The sequence below is a fragment of the Pseudophryne corroboree genome, chromosome 11 (genome assembly GCF_028390025.1).
Source record: "Pseudophryne corroboree isolate aPseCor3 chromosome 11, aPseCor3.hap2, whole genome shotgun sequence".
Taxonomy (NCBI): Eukaryota; Metazoa; Chordata; class Amphibia; order Anura; family Myobatrachidae; genus Pseudophryne; species Pseudophryne corroboree.
The window spans coordinates 199,053,196-199,075,633 of NC_086454.1; the positions used below are offsets into that span (position 1 = coordinate 199,053,196).

Genomic DNA, 22,438 nt, shown 5'->3' on the forward strand with positions numbered 1-22,438 from the left:
CAACTGTTTAGTTGTCAGTAACGTTCTGTGTCAACTTCATTGTTGTCCGTTATGTTATATGTAATACTCCATTATCAACCTCTCTATGGGGGTCATTCCGAGTTGTTCGCACGCAAGCTGCTTTTAGCAGCTTTGCACACGCTAAGCCGCCGCCTACTGGGAGTGAATCTTAGCTTATCAAAATTGCGAACGAAAGATTAGCAGAATTGCGAATAGACACTTCTTAGCAGTTTCTGAGTAGCTCCACACTTACTCGGCATCTGCGATCAGTTCAGTCAGTTTCGTTCCTGGTTTGACGTCACAAACACACCCAGCGTTCGCCCAGACACTCCTCCGTTTCTCCAGCCACTCCTGCGTTTTTCCCAGAAACGGAAGCGTTTTTTCACACACACCCATAAAACGGCCAGTTTCCGCCCAGAAACTCCCACTTCCTGTCAATCACATTACGATCACCAGAACGAAGAAAAAACCTCGTAATGCCGTGAGTAAAATACCTAACTGCGTAGCAAATTTATTTGGCGCAGTCGCACTGCGGACATTGCGCATGCGCATTAGCGACTAATCGCTCCGTTGCGAAAAAAAAATAACGAGCGAACAACTCGGAATGACCCCCAATAGCTCCTGTTCGGCTCAGTAAAAAACACTGAGGTACTCTGGGATATGGAGGGGTGGAGTGTTCTAAATTTAAATATTCAGTGCCCTGTTCTTGCTAAAGCCGTCCATATCCCAAGAGTACTCCAGTGCCCCCTATGGATTAAAAGAAAAGGATTTACCTGGTAATTACCAAAATCCTATTATTTTGTATCACCGAATTTATTCACATATTTCACATAATAGGTTATTTTACACTTATGTTTCTCAATTGCTATATATATTTTAGTTAAGTACTAATAAAAGTTATATTTTAATATCAATATTGATAATAGACAAAAATTTCTCTCTTTTCTTCTAAGTGCGCCAACAAAGAGACGATCTTTTTCTGTCCCATGTTGTTCTTCAATCTTATTGTCTATGGCAGCACCCCCTATGATGAATGGTGAAAAAACTCTCTGTAATCATATAATTTGGGGAATTCTTTACTGAAATTAGGAATACTAATAACTGTCTGGTGCAGAGGACATCCCTGTCCCCCCATTTCCCTTATATTTGCATGATCACTGACATTGCTGGGCTGAAAAGCGCTCAGTGCATACACACTCCCCTGCCCAGCGATGTCAGCGGGGGTGAGCGGCTTTCCATAGCAGGATGCTATGGAAAGTCGCTCACCCCGCCGTTCATCTACTGGTAATACAAGTAGATGAACGGCGGCCGCTGACGATGAAGCGGTGGCGCGCATCAGCGCTCACCGCTCATCGTTTGGGCATACACACTGGGCGGTTTTGAGCTGAAAGCAGCTCAACACACCAAAAGTGAGCTGTTTTCAGCTCAAAATCGCCCAGTGTGTATGGGCCTTAACATCCACGTGAATGACAGGCCACAAGGTTTCTTAGAAGAATATTGCCCAGAGCTTCACACTGCCTCTGTTGGCTTGCCTTCTTCCCATAGTGCATCCTGGTGCCATCTCTTCCACAGGTAATAACTTACATGCACTTGGCCGTCCACATGATTCATCAGAACAAGCTGCTTTCTTCCATTTCTGATGCTTACGTGCCTATTGCAGGTGCACTCTGTGTTCTGACACCTTTCTTTCATAACCAGCATTAACTGTTTCTGCAATTTATGCTACAGTAGCTCTTCTGTGGAATTGGACCACACGGTCTAGCCTTCGCTCACCACACGCATCAGTGAGCGCTGGGTGTCCTAACCCTGTTGCTTGTTCACTGGCTGTCCCTGTCCTTCCTTTTGGTAGGTACTAACCACTGCATACCAGGAACACCACACAAGACCTGCCATTTTGGAGAAGCTCTGACCCGATCGTCTAGCCATCACAATTTGGTCCTTGTCAAAGTCGCTCAGATTCTTCCACTTACCCATTTTTCCTGCTTCCAACACATCAACTTCAAGAACTGAGTGTTCACTGCCTAATGTATCCCAGGCCTTGGCAGATGCCATTATATCGTGATTTTGTGTGTGTATGTGTATATATATATATATATATATATACACACACAAGTGCTTGTAGCTGGGGAAGAGAAGGGTAGCCATAGCTTCCCTGAGCCCAGGCTGCAGAAAGTCGCAGGTGGGTGATCCTTTCAGTATTGCCCCCTTTCTGTAGCCTGGCAGGTAGGAGAGAAGGTTGCCACAGCAACCGAGGGGCAAGCCATGTGGGCTGAGCCGTACGATTAGATTCCACCAACCACTGGCAGGCTCCTCTGACACGGTTTCATCAGATGTGGCCGTGTCAGGGGAAGCTAGGCAAGTGGTTAATATGACTAACCTGTTGATGGTTTAAGGGGGGAGTTGTCGTTGCCACGGCGTTTAAACACCGGCAATGGCAGCACGATTTGCACCCCTTTGGCTTAAAAGTGCTTGCTACCCTATGGGGTAGCGAACACTTTTGAGTGAGATTCCGCTGGCGGTGGGTGTTAAGGGAATTTAGCAGGGCGAACAAGTCGCCAGCAATTGAATTCACCCATTAGACTCTTTCACAATATTTTCAACTGCAATATAAAAAAAATGAGTAAGCAGACATTCCTAAAATAAAAGGGAACTGTTTCTTTATAAGAATGATGATTTTAAAGGTAAGCTCACATGAGCAGGGCCCTCTTCCCTCATGTGCTTTTACATCTCTTACTTAACCTATCTTCTTTTCAATACTCCCTTTGATGGTTTTCTGCCACTCTGATACTTATTTCAGTGCTGTTTACTGACGCAGCTATGTTTATATGGGATCCAGTCTGAAGATCGACAGTGTCTAGGTCGACAATGTTTAGATCGACAGTCACTAGGTCGACAGGGTCAGAAGGTCAACAGGGTCAGAAGGTCGACATGTTCTAGGTCGACAGGTCAAAAGGTCGACATGAGTTTTTGTTTTTTAAAAATAGTCCACGTGGATCGTTAAGTATGAAAAAATACTTTTTCATACTTAACGATCCACGTGGACTACGATTGGAACGGTAATCTGTCCCGAAGTTCGCTCGCCATGTGAGGGGACACGGTGAACTAGTTGCAGTTCCCGGTCACTCTACGAAGAAAAGGACACACAAAAAAACCTCATGTCGACCTTTTGACCTGTCGACCTAGAACATGTCGCTCTTCTGACCCTGTCGACCTAGTGACTGTCGACCTATAGTGGTAGACCTAAATATTGTCGACCTAGACACTGTCGATCTAATGATCCACACCCGTTTATATACCCTCTACTTGTCCCATATTGTATTGAACTTTAAGTCACTGTCTTCATGTTTTGCTTATTTGTTTACTCTGTAATTGGGTGCTGCGGATCCCATGTGGCACCATATAAATAAAATATAATAATAATAATTGAAACATATTCTTTTCTGAATTACGCATAGATTTCAAATCAAGTGTACCCTTCCCCCACCCAAACACAAACCTCCTTAATATGCATCACTTCATCACTTTCCAAACCCCAACTGAAATGGAAAAATTAGGCAGTTCTTCAAAATCAGGACTGTCATACGAAAAGCGGAACAATTGGGAGGTATGTAATGTACAGGATTTTGTGTAACATTCTAGAAAAATTAAAAGCCAGCAATTTGCTTTCCTCCTTAAAATCCTCAATCAGTCTCAAGTGCTGGTTAGCAGAGGCTGGTTTCCACTTTAACAGGAAAACCTCCAGTATTTGGTGGCTTGCTATGGTGAAAACCAGGCCCTCACTGATGCTCCATTGGGAGGAGGGAGCACCACATACATTATGGTAATGTGGTCACTCCACTACTCCCAGTATAACGGACAGAGGGGCTGTGAGTGACAAGGCCCTTAGGTGGTCAGGAGATGATAGGGAGAAACAGTTGCTTCTTATAGCATAACTAAATAAACACGTTGCTTATTCTGATATCTTATATTGTGACTATTTATGGAAAGAAAGTTGTTTTCTCCCATAGGGAGAAAATTGAGATGAAAATTCTGGACACCAATGTGAGCTGAACTTTGCTCAAGTCCATAATATCCACCCCTGACTTCATCTTTGTTTTTAAATAAGGTAAAATTCTAAGAACTTATTTCCACTTGTCCTGTTAATGTGGGTTTGACATGAAGGAAAGATAAATGTGAAATGTGTATAGGAGAGGAGTGTAGTCCTGAGACTGCACTGGATACTTGGGACACCTATACCAGTGCTTTGGCATTTGTAATTAGGGCATTGAGTCTGCACTTTTTGTGTAATAACGAAAATAGTTCCCAACTACCACATTGAGCAATACCATGTGACATGCTAAAACAGTGGTATGACACGTTAGGATATGCAGATCCACAGCAGCTGGAGGGCAACACATCACCTACCCCTGGTCTGTGCTGTATGTTTAGGGTCCAGTGATAACTTTGTGCATGGGAATGTACAGCTGCGAGCTTAGAATTTGTGTAAATGTCCGAGTTGGGCATTATTTATTTAGGTTTTATTTATACAATCCTACAGTATGTGAGGTTTAACTTGTTTTTGTTTTGGGGGAATACAATACGGCACACTACGCAGCTGGGCATCGCTGCAATGTTCTACTAAGTGCATATAGACTCGATGGAATGCGAGGGGAAACTTGCAATGCCAGCAGGACATGACGTGCTCTAGAACGGTATGTTGTGTCAAAGGGGAAATTACATTTCTGACAATTATTGCAGTTTAAAAAGAAGTGGACATGCATGTGTAAAATAATGTCAGCTACTTCCTTTATCGCAGGACAGTCTCCCCACCAACACTATAAAACCAAACCAATTTTACCTTTCCAATAGATTTTTTTTATTTCTTCATAAATGTATAAATTTTGTTTATTGCACAAGAAAAATTAGGGGGTCTACTTTATACGTGTACTGTGTTCTCAATCTGTATAAACTAAACATAGATGTACTTTTGTTTTTAATGCTTTTTCTTTTTATATTCTCTTCATCCTCCCCCTATGCTGCCACTGCATGGGTGCACAGCAGCGTTTGGCTACATGTGGCCCGCCAAGCCTTCACCGGTGGGCGCCAGCTCCTTCTGCTTAATTGGCGGATTTGTTTCAAAGCTTGTAATGCTTTAAAATGTCTGGTGATTTGTATTCCAGCAAACTCCTACTAAGGTCACCAGGTTTCCTGGCAACTTCTGTTTGTGACCTTGACAATTATATGCTGATATGGCTTGGAGTCATTTGCAATACAGATCTGGTGCAAGCTGTATGTTTAGACATTTAGGTGAATTAATTGCAAATTAACAGTTTTATATGTATCTCATAAATGCCTTGTCTTTCAACCCTACTTTCAGAAGATATTTTATTTGAAGATTTTTATTTTTATTGCCCATTCATATCTGTATATTATAAGATTGTGTCTAGATTATCAGTATTTCTGTATAAAACATTAATTTCTGTAAGTAATTATTGGAAAATATATGAAGCAGTGATAACCCCTTTCTCTTACGTCCTAGAGGATGCTGGGGACTCCAAAAGGACCATGGGGTATAGACGGGATCCGCAGGACGCATGGGCACACCATAAGACTTTGAATGGGTGTGGACTGGCTCCTCCCTCCATGCCTCTCCTCCAGACCTCAGTTAGACTTTGTGCCCAGGAGTGAATGGACACACACTAGGGGAGCTCTACTGAGTTTCTCTAAAGACTTTATTGTTAGGTTTTTTATTTTCAGGGAGACCTGCTGGCTACAGGCTCCCTGCATCGTGGGACTGAGGGGAGAGAAGTCAGACCTACTTCTTCTTAGTTCAAGGGCTCTGCTTCTTAGGCTACTGGACACCATTAGCTCCAGAGGGTTCGATCACTTGGTTCGCCTAGCTGCTTGTTCCCGGAGCCGCGCCGTCACACCCTCACAGAAGCCAGAAGAAAGAAGCCGGGTGAGTATGAGAAGAACAGAAGGCGTCAGACGGCAGAAGACTTCAGTAACGGAGGTAAGCGCAGCGGTAGCGCTGCGCTCCATGCTCCCACACACCAACGGCACTCACAGGGTGCAGGGCGCTGGGGGGAGCGCCCTGGGCAGCAGTTACTGAGGTCTCGATAAGTCTGGCAAAAGAGCATAGTCGGGACCCGGGCACCACGTACGATACCCCCGCCAGTACATAGCAGCGGTTGCGCTGCGCGCCATTGCTCCCACACACCAGCGGTTTTACTTGGGTGCAGGGCGCAGGGGGGGGGGCGCCCTGGACAGCAATATGTATATTGTTTAAGGAGGTATATAGTGTGTATACACTATATACGGTCCCCTGCCTGCATATAGAACGATAGTATAACGGGGCTGAAGCGCGCCGATGAGGTGGGGCTTAGCCCTCACACACAGTGTTCAGCGCCATTTTCTCACTGTCCCCGCCAAAAAATGTGTACAGCGCAAACAAGGGGGGGGGGGCACAGTCTTTTAGTGTTATGTTGAGGGATATATAACAGTATTTGCTTTTAGAAATGGGCATGTAATCATTGTTGTGCATATTCTCTGTGTGCTCCCTGTCAGATATACCCACTATAGTTCACTTGTGTCGACATGCGTGAGTGTTCTGTCACAAACACCTATGGGGTTCACTGTCGGCATCGCGACGCCTGTTGGTACTTGATACAGTAGATGCTGAGTCAACAGGTCGGTAGTGGTATGCTTGTCAAAAGTAAACACTGTATGGGAGACACAGTAGTATGTGGGTGATCCTGTCGGCACCAACGGTTACTACCGGGTGTAAATTGACATGCTGTAACTAACTTATACCTGTATATATATTTATATGTATGGTACGGTTCCATGGGCCTGTAGCTCGAGCACAGACATGGTAGTATTTGTGGGGGAGTGATATTAAAATTATATATGTATACTTCCCTCGGACCCCTCGGGGTCGCAAGAATGTTATTTCGCCTGGTTACTACTCCATGCTGTCGATGACTACTGGGTTTTCTGTCGACCATAAGGTTTCTTGTTAGTTCCACAATTGGGGCATTCAATACATGGTCATACACGTTCAGAACACATTAATGTCACTAGGGACCCGCTGGTTCCGGACAATCCGCTTATATGTATGTTGTGTATATATGTGTGTATATATATATATATATATATATATATATAGGATATGTGTGTTTTTTGTGTATTGCATTATGTATATTCATATTATGATTTGTAATAAAGCTGTTACTTCTCATGTGCTGGTCGCTCAGTTGCTAAAGCTCTAGGTCGGTCGTGGCGAATTGGTCTCAGATCCTCACAAGGAATCCAAATGGTTATTCTTTTCCCGCCGCGGATAGAATACTGTGAAAGTCAACTCCTGGTCGACACGGTGACCTGTCTCAAGGGATCGTACACAGGAAGCTATGTGATATTTTATTTCCATACTTTAGAGTTATTTGCATTACATGCATATGGGGGAGGGTTTATGTTTGGAAAGCATCCGATAGATTTACCCTAGAGAGAGAGGGGAGGTTTCTTATGTTGATTCTTCTCTATAACATTGCAGCAGTTTGCCGCGTGACGGCTGGTGGTGTGACCGGGGGCATACTGGGGCTGATTCCGTGAGATACTGGAGTTTCTTCCTGGGACAGTATACAGCTGTCAGGGTTGCCTCAGTTCAGTTAATCTCGGCGGATGCCACTGGTAAATTTAACTTCATGAGTTAGACTCCTTCACAACGGTTGGTGACGCATTCTGTTGTGGGATACAGTCATCTTAACGGGGTCGATACTGTTCTTTTTTCCCTTTTGATGCAGAGAGTGGAAAGTGAAAAGGTAAGCGTTCTGCAGCCTTGTTAGGTTCGCAGAAGCGGATGGCGTTTTTCTGTTTCTACCACATCCACCGCATGTCGCTGGGTCTATCTGACTCGTCTACTGCTTTTCAGTCAGTCCGGGAATGGACTTATACCTGTGAGTTAACTATAGAATCCAAAGGGGGATATTCTGTTTTACAGTGGGTTCCCCTCACTAATTTTTCGAATAGATCTTGCCGTTTCCCCTCTAGAAGGGGAGGTAGGGCGTGGCGCCATACCAGAGTTGCGTCAGGTTCAGGGCATTGTCCTGCTGTACCTGTTACAAGAAAAAAAAAAAAAAAAATGAGGAAAACAAAGATTTCTCCTTACAAAGTTGAACTACAGGATGGGATCTTTCAGGCCAGGGAGCTCCAGCACGTAAATGTAGAAAGAGGTTTAAATGCGTTTTTCTCTGTATTCAGCTTACATGGGTTGTTATCTAGGATTGTCTTTGCCATTTCACCGGAGTGATGGCAGTAGGACCGTATCCGTTCCATAGTTAGTACTGGGACACTCCCCTAATTTGGGCGAGGTCAAGGCGCAAGTGTAAATCGTTGTTTCTCTCTCACTGTCCTTCAACACAGGGGAAGTCTGTTATTCCCAACGATGCAGACGTCGGAGGAGGGTATCAGAGTAGATATTGAACGGTTGAGGTTCTGTGTGTTCCTGTGGAAGGAGGTCTGAGGATCCGGAGTTAGTATTATTAACCTCAATAACCATAATTTCCACTCATTTTCAGTCTATTCTGGACACCTCACACCTCACAATATTATTTTTAGTCCTAAAATTTGCACCGAGGTCGCTGGATGACTAAGCTAAGCGACCCAAGTGGCCGACACAAACACCTGGCCCATCTAGGAGTAGCACTGCAGTGTCAGACAGGATGGCACTTCAAAAAAATAGTCCCCAAACAACACATGATGCAAAGAAAAAAAGAGGCGCAATGAGGTAGCTGTGTGACTAAGCTAAGCGACCCAAGTGGCCGACACAAACACCTGGCACATCTAGGAGTGGCACTGCAGTGTCAGACAGGATGTCAGATTTAAAAAATAGTCCCCAAACAGCACATAATGCAAAGAAAAATGAAAGAAAAAAAGAGGTGCAAGATGGAATTGTCCTTGGGCCCTCCCACCCACCCTTATGTTGTATAAACAGGACATGCACACTTTAACGAACCCATCATTTCAGCGACAGGATCTGCCACACGACTGTGACTGAAATGACTGGTTGATTTGGGCCCCCACCAAAAAAGAAGCAATCAATCTCTCCTTGCACAAACTGGCTCTACAGAGGCAAGATGTCCACCTCCTCCTCATCGTCCGATTCCTCAACCCTTTCACTGTGTACATCCCCCTCCTCACAGATTATTAATTCATCCCCACTGGAATCCACCATCTCAGGTCCCTGTGTACTTTCTGGAGGCAATTGCTGGTGAATGTCTCCACAGAGGAATTGATTATAATTCATTTTGATGAACATCATCTTCTCCACATTTTGTGGAAGTAACCTCGTACGCCGATTGCTGACAAAGTAAGCGGCTGCACTAAACACTCTTTCGGAGTACACACTGGAGGGGGGGCAACTTAGGTAAAATAAAGCCAGTTTGTGCAAGGGCCTTCAAATTGCCTCTTTTTCCTGCCAGTATACGTACGGACTGTCTGACGTGCCTACTTGGATGCGGTCACTCATATAATCCTCCACCATTCTTTCAATGGTGACAGAATCATATGCAGTGACAGTAAACGACATGTCAGTAATCGTTGGCAGGTCCTTCAGTCCGGACCAGATGTCAGCACTCGCTCCAGACTGCCCTGCATCACCGCCAGCGGGTGGGCTCGGAATTCTTAGCCTTTTCCTCGCAGCCCCAGTTGCGGGAGAATGTGAAGGAGGAGCTGTTGACGGGTCACGTTCCGCTTGACTTGACAATTTTCTCACCAGCAGGTCTTTGAACCTCTGCAGACTTGTGTCTGCCGGAAAGAGAGATACAACGTAGGTTTTAAATCTAGGATCGAGCACAGTGGCCAAAATGTAGTGCTCTGATTTCAACAGATTGACCACCCGTGAATCCTGGTTAAGCGAATTAAGGGCTCCATCCACAAGTCCCACATGCCTAGCGGAATCGCTCTGTTTTAGCTCCTCCTTCAATGTCTCCAGCTTATTCTGCAAAAGCCTGATGAGGTGAATGACCTGACTCAGGCTGGCAGTGTCTGAACTGACTTCACGTCTGGCAAGTTCAAAGGGTTGCAGAACCTTGCACAACGTTGAAATCATTCTCCACTGCGCTTGAGTCAGGTGCATTCCCCCTCCTTTGCCTATATCGTAGGCAGATGTATAGGCTTGAATGGCCTTTTGCTGCTCCTCCATTCTCTGAAGCATATAGAGGGTTGAATTCCACCTCGTTACCACCTCTTGCTATAGATGATGGCAGAGCAGGTTCAGGACTGTTTGCTGGTGTTCCAGTCTTCGGCACGCGGTGGCTGAATGCCGAAAGTGGCCCGCAATTCTTCGGGCCACCGACAGCATCTCTTGCACGCACCTGTCGTTTTTTTAAATAATTCTGCACCACTAAATTCAATGTATGTGCAAAACATGGGACGTGCTGGAATTTGCCCAGATGTAATGCACGCACAATATTGCTGGCGTTGTTCGATGTCACAAATCCCCAGGAGAGTCCAATTGGGGTAAGCCATTCTGCGATGATGTTCCTCAGTTTCCGTAAGAGGTTGCCAGCTGTGTGCCTCTTATGGAAAGCGGTGATACAAAGCGTAGCCTGCCTAGGAACGAGTTGGCGTTTGCGAGATGCTGCTACTGGTGCCGCCACTGCTGTTCTTGCTGCTGGAGGCAATACATCTACCCAGTGGGCTGTCACAGTCATATAGTCCTGACCCTGCCCTGCTCCACTTGTCCACATGTCCGTGGTTAAGTGGACATTGGGTACAACTGCATTTTTTAGGACACTGGTGACTCTTTTTCTGACGTCTATGTACATTCTCGGTATCGCCTGCCTAGAGAAATGGAACCTAGATGGTATTTGGTACCGGGGACACAGTACCTCAAGCAATTCTCTAGTTTCCTGTGAATTAACGGTGGATACCGGAAACACGTTTAACACCGCCCAGGCTGCCAAGGCCTAAGTTATCCGCTTTACAGCAGGATGACTGCTGTGATATTTCATCTTCCTCGCAAAGGACTGTTGGACAGTCAATTGCTTACTGGAAGTAGTACAAGTGGTCTTCTGACTTCCCCTCTGGGATGACGATCGACTCCCAGCAGCAACAACAGCAGCGCCAGCAGCAGTAGGCGTTACACTCAAGGATGCATCGGAGGAATCCCAGGCAGGAGAGGACTCGTCAGACTTGACAGTGACATGGCCTGCAGGACTATTGGCTTTCCTGTCTAAGGAGGAAATTGACACTGAGGGAGATGGTGGTGTGGTTTGCAGGAGCTTGGTTACAAGAGGAAGGGATTTAGTGGTCAGTGGACTGCTTCCGCTGTCATCCAAAGTTTTTTGAACTTGTCACTGACTTCTGATGAATGCGGTCCAGGTGACGTATAAGGGAGGATGTTCCTAGGTGGTTAACGTCCTTACCCCTACTTATTACAGCTTGACAAAGGCAACACACGGCTTGACACCTGTTGTCCGCATTTCTGTTGAAATAATTCCACACCGAAGAGGTGATTTTTTTTTTTTGTATTTTGACCAGGCATGTCAATGGCCATATTCGTCCCACGGACAACAGGTGTCTCCCCGGGTGCCTGACTTAAACAAACCACCTCACCATCAAAATCCTCCTTGTCAATTTCCTCCCCAGCGCCAGCAACACCCATATCCTCATCCTGGTGTACTTCAACAGTGACATCTTCAATTTGACTATCAGAAACTGGACTGCGGGTGCTCCTTCCAGCACTTGCAGGGGGCGTGCAAATGGTGGAAGGCGCAACCTCTTCCCGTCCAGTGTTGGGTAGGTCAGGCATCGCAACCGACACAATTGGACTCTCCTTGGGGATTTGTGATTTAGAAGAACGCACAGTTCTTTGCTGTGCTTTTGCCATCTTAACTCTTTTAAGTTTTCTAGCAGGAGGATGAGTGCTTCCATCCTCAGGTGAAGCTGAACCACTAGCCTTGAACATAGGCCAGGGCCTCAGCCGTTCCTTGCCACTCCGTGTCGTAAATGGCACATTGGCAAGTTTACGCTTCTCCTCAGACGATTTTGATTTAGATTTTTGGGTCATTTTACTGAGCTTTATTTTTTTGGATTTTACATGCTCTCTACTATGACATTGGGCATCGGCCTTGGCAGACGACGTTGATGGCATTTCATCGTCTCGGCCATGACTAGTGGCAGCAGCTTCAGCACGAGGTGGAAGTGGATCTTGATCTTTCCCTATTTTACCCTCCACATTTTTGTTCTCCATTTTTTAATGTGTGGAATTATATGCCAGTAATATATCAATAGCAATGGCCTACTACTATATATACTGCGCACAACTGAAATGCACCACAGGTATGGATGGATAGTATACTTGACGACACAGAGGTAGGTAGAGCAGTGGCCTACTGTACCGTACTGCTATATATTATATACTGGTGGACGGCAAACTGTGCAAAACTGAAATGCACCACAGGTATGGATGGATAGTATACTTGACGACACAGAGGTAGGTAGAGCAGTGGCCTTCTGTACCGTACTGCTATATAGTATATACTGGTGGTCAGCAAACTGTGCAAAACTGAAATGCACCACAGGTATGGATGGATAGTATACTTGACGACACAGAGGTAGGTAGAGCAGTGGCCTTCTGTACCGTACTGCTATATAGTATATACTGGTGGTCAGCAAACTGTGCAAAACTGAAATTCACCACAGGTATGGTTGGATAGTATACTTGACGACACAGAGGTAGGTAGAGCAGTGGCCTTCTGTACCGTACTCCTATATAGTATATACTGGTGGTCAGCAAACTGTGCAAAACTGAAATGCACCACAGGTATGGATGGATAGTATACTTGACGACACAGAGGTAGGTAGAGCAGTGGCATTCTGTACCGTACTGCTATATAGTATATACTGGTGGTCAGCAAACTGTGCAAAACTGAAATTCACCACAGGTATGGTTTAGTATACTTGACGACACAGAGGTAGGTAGAGCAGTGGACTACTGTACCGTACTGCTATATATATATATATATAGTTATACTGGTGGTCAGCAAAATTCTGCACTGTCCTCCTACTATATACTACAATGAAGCACAGATATGGAACGTTTTTCAGGCAGAGAACATATAATACTGGTGGCCACTGGTCAGCAAAACTCTGCACTGTCCTCCTACTATATAATACTGCTGGTCCCCAGTCCCCACAATAAAGCAGTTAGCACACTGAGCACAGATATTTGCAGCACACTGAGCACAGTCAGATATGGAGCGTTTTTCAGGCAGAGAACGTAGATATTTGCACTTGCAGCACACTGAGCACAGATATTTGCAGCACACTGAGCACAGATATTTGCAGCACAATTTGCAGCCCACTGAACATAGAAACTGAGAGGACGCCAGCCATGTCCTCTCACGATCATCTCCAATGTGTCACAACTGAGGGCTGATGACCGTGACTGGGAGCCTCAGTTGTAGGGGTTGACGGGTACCTGAATGTTGGAGGAGCGATGGGACTCCTGGACATGCGTAAAGACAGTAGCAAGGATGCCCGAAGGCGTGACCACGACAACTGGAAATATCTTTCAGTGATTTTATTAAATGAAAAGTCATAAAACGTGCAAAACCAATAGAAAGTCACAAGTGGAAATTTAGGTGTGCAACTGGTTAATACCAGTAACCTGGAATGTAGAGAAAAGTTGTGTAAATTGTAAATGAAGCTAGGGTTCGCTGGAAAACTGTAGTTGTTGAAGAGTGGCTGCTGGAAAGCCGGAATACAGACACAGGTGAGTAAGGTGATGTTGTAGAGGGTTAATCACAGAGGTGTCGTGTTACACCACAGAGTGTAATGGGCCCTACACACTGGCCGATATTTTGAAAGATATGAACGATCTCGTTCATAAATGAACGAGATCTCGTTCATATCTTTCAGTGTGGAGACTTAAGCGATGAACGATGTGCGTCTCCGCGCTCGTTCATCGCTGGTCTCCTGTCGGCTGTGCATGCAGGCCAATATGGACGATCTCGTCCATATTTGCCTGCACGTCTATGGAGCCGGGTGACGGGGGGAGTGAAGAAGCTTCACTCCCCCCGTCACTGCCCCCCCCGCCGCCGGGTCGCTCGTCGGCCGTATCGGCCATCGGGCACCTCGGCCAGTGAGTAGGGCCCATAACACAGAGGAGTCAGGCTTGAATGCAGGAGAGTTCACTGGAGAATCTGTAGAAGACTGCACACAGGAACCACTGGAGACAAATGAAGCACTGACGATTTGCTGGGTGTGGATACAGGATATATATACCCACAGCCTAGCAGGGATTGGTGGGCAATTAGGCTCCAGCACTGTCTGTACAGCGGATAGGAGAAACAATGTCATGTGATTGGAGTCCAACATGGCTGCGCCCATGAACACACACAGAAGGGGATTAAAGTACTCTAGCCATGTAGCAATGGCGGCGGAGGCCGCAACAGCAGAACTTCACGCGCCCAGACGCGCACAGCGGCCACAGGGACAGGAATGACAGCGGAAACACATGGAGGACGTGCATCCAGAAGGGAAAATGGTGTTTCAGTACCCGGATCGTGACACAATGCATGAGTGAAAAATGGCGGTGATGCGCGGCTCCTTATATAGAATACGAATCTCGCGAGAATCCGACCGCGGGATGATGACGTTCGGGCGCGCTCGGGTTAACCGAGCAAGGCGGGAGGATCCGAGTTCGGACCCGTGAAAAAAAAGGTGAAGTTCGGGCGGGTTCGGATCGCTCATCACTAGTTCAAACACTTTTGCTAAGCTCTACAAGTTTGATACCCTGGCTGATGGGGACCTCATGTTTGCTCATTCGGTCTGCAGAGTCGTCCGCACTCTCCCGCCCGGTCTGGAGCTTTGGTATAGACCCCATGGTCCAAAACTTTTGGAATCCCCAGCATCCTCTAGGACGTAAGAGAAAATAGGATTTTAATACCTACCGGTAAATCCTTTTCTCTATCGTCCTAAGTGGATGCTGGGGTTCCTGAAAGGACCATGGGGAATAGCGGCTCCGCAGGAGACAGGGCACAAAAAAGTAAAGCTTTACTAGGTCAGGTGGTGTGCACTGGCTCCTCCCCCTATGACCCTCCTCCAGACTCCAGTTAGATTTTGTGCCCGAACGAGAAGGGTGCAATCTAGGTGGCTCTCCTAAAGAGCTGCTTAGAGAAAGTTTAGTTTAGGTTTTTTTCTTTACAGTGAGTCCTGCTGGCAACAGGATCACTGCAACGTGGGACTTAGGGGGAAAGTAGTAAACTCACCTGCATGCAGAGTGGATTTGCTGCTTGGCTACTGGACACCATTAGCTCCAGAGGGATCGAACACAGGCCCAGCCGTGGAGTCCGGTCCCGGAGCCGCGCCGCCGACCCCCTTGCAGATGCTGAAGCGTGAAGAGGTCCGGAAACCGGCGGCTGAAGACTCCTCAGTCTTCATAAGGTAGCGCACAGCACTGCAGCTGTGCGCCATTTTCCTCTCAGCACACTTCACTGGGCAGTCACTGAGGGTGCAGAGCGCTGGGGGGGGGCGCTCTGAGAGGCAAATATAAACCTTATACAAGGCTAAAAATACCTCACATATAGCCCATAGGGGCTATATGGAGATATTTAACCCCTGCCTGACTGGAAAAATAGCGGGAGAAGAACCCGCCGAAAAAGGGGCGGGGCCTATCTCCTCAGCACACGGCGCCATTTTCTGTCACAGCTCCGCTGGTCAGAACGGCTCCCAGGTCTCTCCCCTGCACTGCACTACAGAAACAGGGTAAAACAGAGAGGGGGGGCACATTAATGGCTATATATATATATATTAAAGCAGCTATAAGGGAGCACTTAATATAAGGATATCCCTTGTATATATAGCGCTTTGTGGTGTGTGCTGGCAGACTCTCCCTCTGTCTCCCCAAAAGGGCTAGTGGGTCCTGTCTTCATTAGAGCATTCCCTGTGAGTTTGCGGTGTGTGTCGGTACGTGGTGTCGACATGTATGAGGACGATATTGGTGTGGAGGCGGAGCAATTGCCAAATATGCAGATGTCACCCCCCAGGGGGTCGACACCAGAATGGATGCCTTTATTTGTGGAATTACGTGATGGTTTATCTTCCCTTAAACAGTCAGTGGAGGACATGAGGCGGCCGGACAATCAATTAATGCCTGTCCAGGCGCCTCAAACACCGTCAGGGGCTGTAAAACGCCCTTTGCCTCAGTCGGTCGACACAGACCCAGACACGGGCACTGATTCCAGTGACGACGGTAGAAATTCAAACGTATTTTCCAGTAGGGCCACACGTTATATGATTTTGGCAATGAAGGAGACGTTACATTTAACTGATACTACAGATACCGTAAAACAGGGTATTATGTATGGTGTGAAAAAACTACAAACAGTTTTTCCTGAATCAGAAGAATTAAATGACGTGTGTGATGAAGCGTGGGTTGCTCCTGATAAAAAGTTGATAATTTCAAAAAAGTTATTGGCATTATACCCTTTCCCGCCAGAGGTTAGGGCGCGCTGGGAAACACCCCCTAAGGTGGACAAGGCGCTCACACGCTTATCCAAACAAGTGGCGTTACCCTCTCCTGAGACGGCCGCACTTAAGGATCCATCAGATAGAAAGATGGAAGTTATTCAAAAGAATATATACACACATGCAGGTGTTATACTACGACCAGCTATAGCAACTGCCTGGATGTGCAGTGCTGGAGTAGTTTGGTCAGAATCCCTGATTGAAAATATTGATACCCTAGATAGGGACAATGTTTTACTGTCGTTAGAACAAATAAAGGATGCATTTATCTATATGCGTGATGCACAGAGGGATATTTGCACACTGGCATCTCGGGTGAGTGCTATGTCCATTTCAGCCAGAAGAGCCTTATGGACACGACAGTGGACAGGCGATGCGGATTCAAAACGTCACATGGAGGTTTTGCCGTATAAAGGGGAGGAGTTATTTGGAGTTGGTCTATCAGACTTGGTGGCCACGGCTACTGCCGGGAAATCCACTTTTTTACCTCAAGTCACTCCCCAACAGAGAAAGGCACCGACTTTTCAACCGCAGCCTTTTCGCTCCTACAAAAATAAGAGAGCAAAGGGCTTGTCGTACCTGCCACGAGGCAGAGGAAGAGGGAAGAGACACCAACAGGCAGCTCCTTCCCAGGAACAGAAGCCCTCCCCGGCTCCTGCAAAAACCTCAGCATGACGCTGGGGCCTCTCAAGCGGACTCGGGGACAGTGGGGGGCCGTCTCAAAAATTACAGCGCGCAGTGGGCTCACTCGCAGGTAGACCCCTGGATCCTGCAGATAATATCTCAGGGGTACAGGTTGGAATTAGAGACGGATCCTCCTCATCGTTTCCTGAAGTCTGCCTTACCAACCGTCTCTTCCGAAAGGGAGAGGGTGTTGGAAGCCATTCACAAGCTGTACGCTCAGCAGGTGATAGTCAAAGTACCCCTATTACAACAAGGAAAGGGGTATTATTCCACTCTATTTGTGGTACCGAAGCCGGATGGCTCGGTAAGGCCTATTCTAAATCTGAAGTCCTTGAACCTCTACATAAAAAAGTTCAAGTTCAAGATGGAGTCACTCAGAGCAGTGATAGCGAACCTGGAAGAAGGGGACTTTATGGTATCCTTGGACATCAAGGATGCGTATCTACACGTTCCGATTTACCCCGCACACCAGGGGTACCTCAGGTTCATTGTTCAAAACTGTCACTATCAGTTTCAGACGCTGCCGTTCGGATTGTCCACGGCGCCTCGGGTCTTTACCAAGGTAATGGCCGAGATGATGATTCTTCTTCGAAGAAAAGGCGTATTAGTTATCCCATACTTGGACGATCTCCTAATAAGGGCAAGGTCCAGAGAACAGCTGGAGACAGCTTTAGCACTATCTCAAGAGGTGCTAAGACAACACGGGTGGATTCTGAATATTCCAAAATCCCATTTAATCCCGACAACTCGTCTGCTGTTCCTAGGAATGATTCTGGACACGGTTCAGAAAAAGGTTTTCCTTCCAGAGGAAAAAGCCAAGGAGTTATCCGATCTGGTCAGGAACCTCCTAAAACCAGGAAAAGTGTCAGTACATCAATGCACAAGAGTCCTGGGAAAAATGGTGACTTCTTACGAAGCAATTCCATTCGGCAGATTCCATGCAAGAATATTCCAAAGGGATCTGTTGGACAAATGGTCAGGGTCGCATCTGCAGATGCACCTGCGAATAACCCTGTCACCAAAGACAAGGGTGTCACTTCTGTGGTGGTTGCAGAAGGCTCACCTATTAGAAGGCCGCAGATTCGGCATTCAGGATTGGATCCTGGTGACCACGGACGCCAGCCTGAGAGGCTGGGGAGCAGTCACACAAGGAAGAAACTTCCAGGGAGTATGGACGAGTCTGGAAAAGTCTCTTCACATAAACATTCTGGAACTAAGAGCAATCTACAATGCTCTAAGCCAGGCGGAACTTCTCCTGCAAGGAAAGCCGGTGTTGATTCAGTCGGACAACATCACGGCGGTCGCCCATGTAAACAGGCAGGGCGGCACAAGAAGCAGGAGTGCAATGGCAGAAGCTGCCAAGATTCTTCGCTGGGCGGAGAATCACGTGATAGCACTGTCAGCAGTGTTCATCCCGGGCGTGGACAACTGGGAAGCAGACTTCCTCAGCAGACACGATCTTCATCCGGGAGAGTGGGGTCTACATCCAGAAGTCTTCAACATGTTAATAGACCGTTGGGAAAGACCAATTGTAGACATGATGGCGTCTCGCCTCAACAAGAAACTGGACAAATATTGCGCCAGGTCAAGAGATCCACAGGCAATAGCTGTGGACGCACTGGTAACTCCTTGGGTGTACCAGTCAGTGTATGTGTTTCCTCCTCTGCCGCTCATACCAAAGGTATTGAAGATCATACGGCAAAGAAGAGTAAGAACAATACTAGTGGTTCCGGATTGGCCGAGAAGGACTTGGTATCCGGAACTTCAAGAGATGCTCACGGACGAACCGTGGCCTCTACCTCTGAGAAGGGACCTGCTACAGCAGGGTCCCTGTCTTTTTCAAGACTTACCGCGGCTGCGTTTGACGGCATGGCGGTTGAACGCCAGATCCTAAAAGGGAAAGGCATTCCAGAAGAAGTCATTCCTACCTTGATTAAGGCACGGAAGGAAGTCACCGTGAAACATTATCACCGCATTTGGCGAAAATATGTAGCGTGGTGCGAGGATCGGAAGGTTCCGACGGAGGAATTCCAACTGGGTCGTTTCCTACATTTCCTGCAATCAGGATTATCTATGGGTCTCAAATTGGGATCCATTAAGGTTCAAATTTCGGCCCTGTCAATATTCTTCCAAAAAGAATTGGCCTCTGTCCCTGAGGTCCAGACTTTTGTCAAGGGAGTACTGCATATACAGCCTCCTGTGGTGCCTCCGGTGGCACCGTGGGATCTAAATGTAGTTTTAGATTTCCTCAAATCCCATTGGTTTGAACCATTGAAAAAGGTGGATTTGAAATATCTCACATTGAAAGTGACTATGTTACTAGCCCTGGCCTCTGCCAGGAGAGTATCTGAATTGGCGGCTTTATCTTATAAAAGTCCTTATCTAATCTTCCATTCGGATAGGGCAGAACTGCGGACTCGTCCGCATTTTCTCCCTAAAGTGGTATCAGCATTTCATCTGAACCAACCTATTGTGGTGCCTGCGGCCACTAGCGACTTGGAGGACTCCAAGTTGTTGGACGTTGTCAGAGCCTTAAAAATATACATTGCAAGGACGGCTGGAGTCAGAAAATCTGACTCGCTGTTTATATTGTATGCACCCAACAAGTTGGGCGCACCTGCTTCTAAGCAGTCGATTGCTCGTTGGATTTGTAACACAATTCAACTTGCACATTCTGTGGCAGGCCTGCCACAGCCTAAAACTGTAAAAGCCCACTCCACAAGGAAGGTGGGCTCATCTTGGGCGGCTGCCCGAGGGGTCTCGGCATTACAACTCTGCCGAGCAGCTACGTGGTCGGGGGAGAACACGTTTGTAAAATTTTACAAATTTGATACCCTGGCAAAGGAGGACCTGGAGTTCTCTCATTCGGTGCTGCAGAGTCATCCGCACTCTCCCGCCCGTTTGGGAGCTTTGGTATAATCCCCATGGTCCTTTCAGGAACCCCAGCATCCACTTAGGACGATAGAGAAAATAAGAATTTACTTACCGATAATTCTATTTCTCGGAGTCCGTAGTGGATGCTGGGCGCCCATCCCAAGTGCGGATTATCTGCAATACTTGTACATAGTTATTGTTAACTAATTCGGGTTATTGTTAAGGAGCCATCTTTAAGAGGCCCTTTCTGTTGTCATACTGTTAACTGGGTTTAGATCACAAGTTGTACGGTGTGATTGGTGTGGCTGGTATGAGTCTTACCCGGGATTCAAAATGCCTCCCTTATTGTGTATGCTCGTCCGGGCACAGTACCTAACTGGAGTCTGGAGGAGGGTCATAGGGGGAGGAGCCAGTGCACACCACCTGACCTAGTAAAGCTTTACTTTTTTGTGCCCTGTCTCCTGCGGAGCCGCTATTCCCCATGGTCCTTTCAGGAACCCCAGCATCCACTACGGACTCCGAGAAATAGAATTATCGGTAAGTAAATTCTTATTTTCTCCTAGTCCGTAGAGGATTCTGGGCGCCCATCCCAGTGCGTACTGTATCTGCAGTTATTGGTGATGGTTACACTCTTGTGGTTTTTCTGTTCTGTCAGGCTGTTGCTGACATTGTGCATGCCATGCGGTGTCTTTTTATTGGTTGTGTTGACACACTGGTTGTGTTACATATTCTCTCAGCATGTGGCTGTGTATTGTTCATGCCGTTGGCTGGCATTCTATTGGAGGGAGGAGCCAGTTCACACCCATTCAAAGTCTTATGGTGTGCCCATGTCTCCTGTGGATCCCGTCTATACCCCATGGTCCTTTTGGAGTCCCCAGCATCCTCTACGGACTAGGAGAAAAGGATTTACCGGCAGGTATTAAAATCCTATTTTTTTCCATCATTTTTGTTGAAAACATGGACTATTACTGCTTCGCCAACATGCACGAAGAGGCTGACCATAGACAAATCAGTTCTTTGTCACTTGCACTGAGAAGCTCAGCTGTATTTCTCTGACGTCCTAGTGGATGCTGGGAACTCCGTAAGGACCATGGGGAATAGACGGGCTCCGCAGGAGACTGGGCACTCTAAGAAAAGAATTAGGACTACTGGTGTGCACTGGCTCCTCCCTCTATGCCCCTCCTCCAGACCTCAGTTAGAATCTGTGCCCGGCTCGAGCTGGTTGCACACTAGGGGCTCTCCTGAGCCTCTAGTAAAGAAAGTATTTATTAGGTTTTTTATTTTCAGTGAGATCTGCTGGCAACAGACTCACTGCTACGAGGGACTTAGGGGAGAGAAACGAACCTACCTGCTTGCAGCTAGCTTGGGCTTCTAGGCTACTGGACACCATTAGCTCCAGAGGGATCGAACACAGGCCCAGCCTCGGTCGTCCGGTCCCGGAGCCACGCCGCCGTCCCCCTTGCAGAGCCAGAAGACGGAAGATCCGAGGAGAAAATCGGCGGCTGAAGACTCCGGTCTTCATTGAGGTAGCGCACAGCACTGCAGCTGTGCGCCATTGCTCCCCATGCACACCACATACTCCAGTCACTGATGGGTGCAGGGCGCTGGGGGGCGCCCTGGGCTGCAATTAGATTACCTTAAAAATGGCAAAAATACACATAATATAGTCTAATACACTATATATGTGTAAAATCCCCTGCCATAATATTAATATAAAGAGCGGGTGAAGCCCGCCGAAAAAGGGGCGGGGCTATCTCCCTCAGCACACTGGGCCATTTTCTCTTCACAGCTCCGCTGGAAGGACGCTCCCCAGGCTCTCCCCTGCAGTTTCCAGGCTCAATAGGGTAAAAAAAAGAGAGGGGGGGGCACTAAATTTAGGCGCAATACTGTGTATTATAGCTGCTATAGGGAAAATCACTTTGTGTAGTGTAATATCCCTGTGTTATATAGCGCTGTGGTGTGTGCTGGCATACTCTCTCTCTGTCTCCCCAAAGGACTTAGTGGGGTCCTGTCCTCAGTCAGAGCATTCCCTGTGTGTGTGCGGTGTGTCGGTACGGCTGTGTCGACATGTTTGATGAGGAGGCTTATGTGGAGGCGGAGCAGGTGCCGATAAATGTGATGTCACCCCCTACGGGGTCGACACCAGAGTGGATGGATATGTGGAAGGTATTAACCGACAGTGTCAACTCCTTACATAAAAGGCTGGATGACGTAACAGCCGTGGGACAGCCGGCTTCTCAGCCAGTGCCTGCCCAGGCGTCTCAAAGGCCATCAGGGGCTCAAAAACGCCCGCTACCTCAGATGGCAGACACAGATGTCGACACGGAGTCTGACTCCAGTGTCGACGAGGATGAGACATATACACAAT

The 22,438-nt window shown here is 47.1% G+C and overlaps 1 protein-coding gene across 3 annotated transcripts in view; it reads left to right on the top strand.

Annotated features, from left to right (window-relative positions):
• The window catches only part of MEN1 (menin 1), a 183,182-nt gene that overhangs the window by 24,124 nt on the left and 136,620 nt on the right, over nucleotides 1-22,438 (top strand). The window contains exon 2 of one of the 3 annotated variants that reach the window (XM_063945203.1): nucleotides 4,008-4,105. The exons of 1 other annotated variant lie outside the window; for it this stretch is intronic. The gene's annotated coding sequence lies outside the window, so the exon portion shown is untranslated. Of the gene's footprint in view, nucleotides 1-3,583; nucleotides 3,605-4,007; nucleotides 4,106-22,438 lie in introns of those variants that run through there. One more of the 3 variants, XM_063945202.1, reaches the window with a different exon arrangement.